An 8,522-nucleotide genomic window follows, 5' to 3' on the forward strand; every position below is an offset into this window, starting at 1 on the left:
GACCAAGTGTGTTTTTTGACTTATACCCACAGCCTCTTAAATTTAATTTATGTTGTAGATAGTGTTATAGTGAGCAGCTACAAAGCTGAGCAGTTCATGCCTATCATATGAGCAAAGTGGCATTCTTCTGTCCCTTCCTGACGGTATACAAAATTATTTTTTCCTACTATCCGTATCTGGATAAATCAAAGGGGCTTCAGGTGTCCTACCAGCTTTGAGGTGGTCACAAAATCACGGTTTTGCCTGAGGCATTAAAATAAAATGTAGTAACATTAATAGATAAACTAAAACAGCTACATTAAACATTTTAAGTTAGTCATCAAGTCAGCAGTAATGCTGAATACTTGACACCTGTGTAATTTTCTTTTTCAGATTCTCCTCAGATGAAAGATTAGGCATACATTTTTTACAATTAGTAATTAACTATTGGAACAATTTACCAAGGGTTGTGGTTGATTCTCCATCACTGACCATTTTTAAATCAAGATCAGATGTTCTACTAAAAGATATGCTCTAGGAATTATATTAAGGAAGTTCTGGGGCCTGTTTTGTTCAGGAGGACAGACTAGATCAAAATCGTCCATTCTGGCCTTGGAATCTGTGGAAAAAAGTGGCTATATAAAACAGCAAGCAAGCCTTCCCTTCATAGTAGTAAATAAAAATCTAGTAATTTTGTTCCATTTAGCAATCTGGAAAGTCAAGAGGGAAGATCGTGTGTGTTGGAAAAGTTAGTTAACTCTTATTACAAACATCAGTGCAGAACTTTACAGTGGGAGTGTCCATTGAGTTAACTGTCCAACAGCAGCGTGAGGGACAAATTAGTTTCTATTTTGCCATTGCATAGGTTTAATAATGAAACTTAAATTTTACAATACTTTTCATTCATTAGAACATTGGTTCTTTTTAAACACTGGTATGAAAAGAATGGTGGCTTTTTAAAAATTGGCCATTGTCATCACCCTCTAGCAAACTGGGTTGCAAGTTGATGAGAGACTGAAATGCCATGAATCCCTCAGCCCCACAATAACCAACAAAATTGATTCCCTCTTACAGAGAGCTTTTCACCTGAGGATACTGAAGCACTTTATAAACTTAAACCTCAGCCTGTAGTGAAGCAAGTCTCATAACCAATTTACAGCTAGGCAAAGTGTGACATGCACATTTAGGGGAGCCTAGGAAAGTTACTGAGAGGCAGTGAGGGAAGAACTGGGAATGAGAGTAGGACTCAAGACTCCTAGGCCCTGGTCCCTGAGCTAAACAGGGGTGTTATCTTCAGAGTTTAGAAGCCAATTAAATTACCTACAAATTTATCTGACAAAGGGAAAGCAAGGTTGTGGCCCTAAAGGCATTGCTAGGGTTTTCCAAGGGGGCTTGTCTCTGACCCGGAGAGGGCTCCCCAGAGCAAGCTAGTCTTGATCCTTGAATGGACACAGATACCACCTTCTGCTCAAGGATTGATACACAAGCAGAAATTCTTTGAAAACAAACATTTTTTAAAAAAAAACTTAAGTTACAGGAAATTTAGTAAAGGAAGAAAGAATGCATCAAACATAATAGAATTACATTCAAATACACAGCGCAGCACACAAAGACACAGACTATATAGTTTTCAGAGTAACAGACGTGTTAGTCTGTATTCGCAAAAAGAAAAGGAGTACTTGTGGCACCTTAGAGACTAACTAATTTATTTGAGCATAAGTTTTCGTGAGCTACAGCTCACTTCAGACTATATAGTGTATAGCAATGTAATTATTCACTTAACACAGTCACATTTAACATGTAACACTAACAATTTAATACCTAACAACTGTCTACATTAATATTTACATTAACATTCTGTGAGGGCTGATCTTAAAATCATAGGACTGGAAGGGACCTCAAGAGGTCACTTAGTCCAGTCCCCTGTACTCATGGATGGAATAAGTATTATCTAGATCAGGGGTGGCCAACCTGTGGCTCCAGAGCCACGTGCGGCTCTTCAGAAGTTAATACATGGCTCCTTGTACAGGCGCTGACTCCGGGGCTGGAGCTACAGGTGCCAACTTTCCAATGTGCCGGGGGGTGCTCACTGCTCAATCCCTGGTTCTGTCACAGGCCCTGCTCCCACTCCTCCCCTTCCCCTGAGTCTACCATATCCTCGCTCCTCCCCCTCCCCACCAGAGCCTCCTGCACGCCACAAAACAGGTGAGCGGCAGGGCTGCTGATGGGTGGGAGGCACTGGGAGCGGGGTGTGGAAGCTGCTGACGTATTACTGTGGCTCTTTGGCAATGTACACTGGTAAATTCTGGCTCCTTCTCAGGCTCAGGTTGGCCGCTTCTGATCTAGACCATCCCTGACAGGTGTTTGTCAAACCTGCTCTTAAAAATCTCTACCGGTGGAGATTCCACAACCTCCCTACGCAATTTATTCTAGTGCTTAACCACCCTGACAGGAAGTTTTTCCTAATGGCCAACCTAAACCATCTGTGCTGCAATTTAAGCCCCTTGCTTCTTGTGCTGTTCTCAGGTTAAGGAGAACAATTTTTATCCCTCCTCCTTGTCACAACCTTTTACGTACTTGAAAAGGTATGTCCCCTCTCAGTCTTGTCACAGGATGGGTAGGGGAAAGCTCATTCAGACACAGGCATCCAGCTTTGTTGGCAGATGCACCCATACATTCCTTAATAATAGATGGGGACTTACACTTACTTCTATTATTCCCTCCGTATCTCATGAGCCCGCAAGGTCCTTTTGCTCTGTCTCACTGCTGTTCCTCCCAGATGGTACACGACACCAGCGCTGATTACGGCAGGCAGCTGAGGGAGCAACAGCTACAGAACTGCTGCTGGCAGAGGCTGTTGGTTTGGTTGCTATAGCAACCATTGCCAGGGCAACCTCAGGGTTCTTTTGCTGCTGCAACTGCTGCTTCTTGAAGCTTCTAGCAGGCAGTCTCTTTCTGGAACCCCAAAGCAACCCCCCGCCAAACCCTCACAAGACTCCACCCAAAATCCAGCTAGTTTTGCTTGCTACATCTTGATGCCTCTTGTAAGGGGCAGCTCTTCAGAACCCCAAAGCAACCCCCTCCCAAAGCCTCACAAGAGTCTACCCAAAGCTGCCTAGGAACCCTCTTCTTGGGTAGGAGTCTTGCAGCTTCTGTTCTTCTTGAAGGTCTCAAACCATTAGGAATTCAGTCTACTGGCTGTTGCCCTTATATACACTTTCCAGTCTACCCTGCTCAGCTCTGATAGGTTGCTCTTTCAGTCGGGTGACATTCTCTTAGCCAATCAGCTACCTGCTTTCTAACTCATGTGTACCTACATGTGACTGCTTCTCCCTGGCACCATCTTGGGTTCTAGGAGTTCCTAAAAAGTTCTAGGTGATCTTTCCCTGTATCTGCCATTTTGGTCCTCCATATTGGATTTTATAAATTTAAACTATTAATTTTTACTTATTTAAAGCCTTAATTTTAAAACTAATTACTATTTTATGCACACTAAAGTGTCCTGATACTGTCATCACTCTTTTTATGTCCAATTGAGAAAAAATTTACAAATTTAAACCCCCTTCCGAGGTTTTTCTGCAAGCCTTTATTCAAAACATTCAAGGCAAAAATCTCTCACTACACTGTAGTCCCCACTTGAGCCTAGGGTAAAATAAGTATCTAACTACTTAACTCAATTGACCTGAACAAAAGCAGTGAGAGAATTTCTTTAATTCTGTACCTAATCAAAAAATGTTAACAAGTAAGCAACCAGCAACACATCATTCAGTATGTGGGATTTTTGTAATTCACGATTATCTTTGGGTTCTTTCTTTAATCTGATTGTAAGCAAATTTGATTTGAGTTTAATCTTTAACCTGTTTTTACTAAGACTTGAGCATAGTGGAGTAAGGTCTTTATTCCCACATGGACATAAACATGTATACATGACCCACAACATACCTGACTAATGGTGCAGTGCTGTGGTTCACATGAACCACTTTACCTAAACAAAGGTAACAAAATGTTACATTTCATGGCATTAAAAAAACAGATTGTATACTACTCCATAATCCACACCCTAATTCAGGAGTTGGTACCATTAAGGTAATTAGGACTACTTGTGGAGTAAATATCTGTCCCTAAATTAGCCTGTCCTTCAAAAAAACCAACCAAAAAACCATCCAGGTAAGGCATCCTATCATCATCAGTAGTGAATGCAATTCATTTACAATATTCTGCATAAAGTAGGACAGTACTTCTTTGTGTGTGCTCTACATTACCCTAGCAGCTCTTTTAGTTTTACCAAGTGTCCCCTTAATAAGTACTTTGGCTGCCTCTTGTGCAAAATAGCCTGGATTTGTTGACTTTCAAGTTATGCTGCAGGACTCATTTATTTCACCTGCCTTTCAAAGAGAGCCAGGAGGCCTGAGGTATAAGCTGATGTATGATTTGAATTTTGTATTTAATTCCAAGCTGCTACTTCTTACAAGGGGCGAGCTGCCTGAATTGCATTTTTGGTTCTGTAATTTTAAACAACTGGCAGTGTGGTCAAAGTCTATGGATGGGTGGCCTTTTTGTTATGCTACATAAAAGAAATAAGTCAATAAAGCAAGGGTCCAGTGGGAAAAATAGTGTGTGAGGATATAATTGAAGACTGTCATAATACATGTGGACAAAGAATCTAGTTAAGGTTGCACAGGCAACCTTAATTTTGGCATTTCCTTACATTTGAGTGCTTGACTTTGCAACCTTAATGTTCATCTAATTTAGCTTTCTACGTAATTTCCTAAATTAAAAAAAAGTAAAAATTTGTTCCATGTGATGATGATGATTTTGTTTTTTCATATTGATCCTTGAGATACAGCATCATCAGGGTTGCAGTCTTTAAATCCACAGCACCATTATGATATAGTCTTTAATTACATGATCACATACTATTTTTGCACCAGACTTGTGCAATTCAGTGCACAGGCTGGATGGTGAGCAGGTTTTCAATATTATGTTTTCTCCTCATTGTTAATATGTAGCCCCAAGCTTTATTTACTGCTGATAGGATTATTCTGCAGATAGGATAGATAGATAGATTATTCTGCAGAGAGGATTATTAATGTCTTCATGGACTTTTTTCCTTTGGTATCTGAGTTCTTCACAAACACTAACTTATTTTCACAACACCTCTGTAAAATGAGTAGGGAATATCCCTGTTTTACAGATGGGGAACCCAGACACACTGATTAAGGTAAAAAATACCCCCTAATTTTGGGGTGCCCAATTGGAGACACTTAGGACCTGATTTTTCAGAGTACTTAGCATTATCTAACACTTTATACACTCAAAGCACAGCTCCCCTTGCCTTCAGTTGCAGCTGTCAGTGCTCAGTACTTCTGCAAATCAAAAGCCAAAATATCAAGTTGGACACCCAGAAAATGAGGAACACACAATTTTAGTGGCCATCTGTGGAAAAACCTGGTTTATGTGACCTACCCAGAATCATATAGGAACTCTGATACAGGCAGAGGTAGAATCAGATTCACAAGGGCAGCATTCAACTGCAAAACCATGAGACCTTCCTTTCTCTTCCTGCAATTCCTTGTCTGATCCACTACACACCTTCCAATTTCTGCAAATGAGGCACGGGTCCTACACACAACACTTTCCTTCACTACATAACTGTTATTCAGCCCCAGCACAGGCCTGTGCTGTGCACTAAATGAGGCAGGGCACCTGTGGAAAAAAATATGTGACTATGTAATCAAAGACTATCTTAATGCATAGGTACAAGTGGGCCAAATTATTGTTGCACAAGAAACTTAATTCTGGAATTTTCTATCTTTCAATTGCTTTGCAAGCATTTCTTTAACATAGTTTTTTGGATGTAATATACAGAGTAGGGCAGCTTCTGTGCCATGCTTTCTGAGAGATTCAGTACAGAAGTCGCTTCTCAGGGGGAGGTAGGGTGGGGCAAAAGTTACTTTAAACCACATATGTGCTACTAAGAGTCTTCTTCCAAGACCAGGAGACACTGTGGACACTAGTGTAAGTTAGAGCAGCCCCAGGGACCACTTACACTGGCCTTTTGCTGCACCTGTGCTGGTGTCCAACGTACTGTATTTGCCCAGCTTCTTGTGGCTCTCCTACAGCTTCAATGTGCCACCAGACCAGTGACGAGTATGTGACCCAATGTACTTATTGTTTTTATTAATTGTCACTCTCTGCTCTATTCTTCAGTCTCTTAATTTGTTTTTCACTCTGTGTCTGCTCCATTTTCCATTCTATATTTTTCATTGGGTATGTCTCCTCTGTGCAATGCAGATGCCATAATTTTCCAGATGAACTTTCAAACCATGCTTAAGTGGATTTGAAGTGAGGCAAAATGCGTTTGTCTATTCTGGTCTCTAACTCCTATTTTTCAGTGAGGGTTATATTCCAGAGCATTATGATAGAACGTTAGCATGAAAACAGAACCCCCCAGAGCAGGGGTGGGAAACTTTTTGGCCTGAGGGCTGCATCAGATTTCTGAAATTGTATGGAGGACCAGTTAGGGGAGGCTGTGCCTCCCCAAACAGCCAGGCATTGCCCGGCTCCTGCCCCCTATCCGATGCCCCCACTTCTCGCCCCCTGATGGCCCCCCCTGGACTCTTGCCCCATCCAACCCCCCCGTTCCCTGACGGCCCCCCAGGGACCCCTGCCCCATCCACCCCCAATGCTCTCGGTCCCCTGACTGCCCCTGGACTCCCTGCCCCTAACTGCCCCCCCCGCCCCCCCGCTGCCCCATCCAACCCCTCCTCCTTCCTGACTGCCCCCCCGGGACCCCTGCCCCATCCAACCACCCCTTCTCCCTGACTGCCCCGGATCCTTTGCCCCTAACTGCCCCCTTCTGCTAACTGCCCCCCACCAGCCCATTCAACCTCCCTCTCCTTCCTGACTGCCTCCCCCGGAACCCCTGCCCCCATTCAACCCCCATTCGCCGCCCTCTGACCGCCCAGACCCCTACGCATGCCCCTGACCACCCCCCGAACTCCCCTGTCTTCTATCCAACCTCACCTGCTCCCTGCCCCCTTATCGCGCTGCCTGGAGCACTGGTGGCTGGCAGCGCGGCTGCACCAGGACAGGCAGCCATGCCGCGCAGCACAGAGCACCGGGTCAGGACTGGCTCTGCACCCCCGCCGCCCAGAGCATTTTGCCGCGTGACAGTATGGCTGTGGGGGAGAGGTGACAACCTCCCAAGCCAGGAGCTCGGGCCAGGCAGGACGGTCCCGCAGGCCGGATGTGGCCCACGGGCCGTAGTTTGCCCACCTCTGCCCTAGAGGCTGTGTCTTGGCTATGTATATTGGGAAATCCAGTGCAATCCACACCTTATTTTAACTCTGATTACAGGTCTCACTTTTACTCTCTCTAATTGCACAGTATAAAGCCAAAGAAAAGGGTGATAGGTAAGCAAAATAATGTCATATCAAATTCTCTGCTAACCTCATTGCCAGTGAAATTGCCTGACTGAGCAACCATCTCATCAGTGTTGTGGAGATCAATTGTATCCACCTCTGAACACTCATTTTATTGATCACAGCTTGCTCAGATTTGTGTGATTTCATGCTCCTGAACAATTTTATTTGATGATGAGAATGTTATAAGCCAGGTCACAATACTACTTATTTTAGAAAGCCATTTAATGTTTTCTTATGATCTAGCCTCCTTCTCCCCATTGACTGAGGACTATTTGAAGATAAGATTGGTGAATGGTCAAAATGCTTTGAAGTTGGAAAGTGCCATATAAGTGCTAGGTATTATTAAGTGTAAAAATTCCCAAGGCTCAGGTTAAACTTGATCTGTACAGTTGTTTGTATCTTCAAAGTCCTCATGCACATGGCAGTAACATTCTCGCTATTTGGTTTGTTCTAATTTAACCAAAACACAGTCAACTGAGTGTATTATATTCCCTGTCCTAAAATGATTTTTGAGGGGTAAATCCACTGTGTTTACTTGTACAAATATTTAGAAATCTAAATTCCATTTTTATTTTCGGACTATTGGAGTTGAAATACTGGAGTCATTCTTATCTGTTACATTCCTCTGGTGTACTGGTGTATTCACCAGATCTAGATTCACATTTAATGGGGTTAAAGAATGCTGTGACCCTTGCCCCATGATTGAGCATTACATTGTTGCAGCACTCACCTGGTAAACTTAAATTAGTTCCTCTTCTCTCAGTTTCTGGTTTGCAGAACAAACATTTACTGTAGTTTCCAATTTGCGTATTCCTCTAGGACCTCATCCCTCCATGTGCTCAGTGCCTTGAACTCTCACTGAAGGGAGTGAGATTTGCACCATTAATTTTGTTTACAGTGTTGTTGTAGCCATGTTGATCCCAGGATATGAGAGAGACAAGGCAGGGGAGGTCATATCTTTTATTGGACCAACTTCTCTTGGTGAAAGCTTGTCTCTCTCACCAACAGAAGTTGGTCCAATAAAATATATGACCTCCCCTGCCTTGTCTGTCTCTCCCTGAATTCTGGCACCCAATGTTTCACAGGCTCAGGCTCCTTGGCCCTTGATCCTACAAG

Source organism: Chelonia mydas, chromosome 4, assembly GCF_015237465.2.
Source record: "Chelonia mydas isolate rCheMyd1 chromosome 4, rCheMyd1.pri.v2, whole genome shotgun sequence".
Taxonomy (NCBI): Eukaryota; Metazoa; Chordata; order Testudines; family Cheloniidae; genus Chelonia; species Chelonia mydas.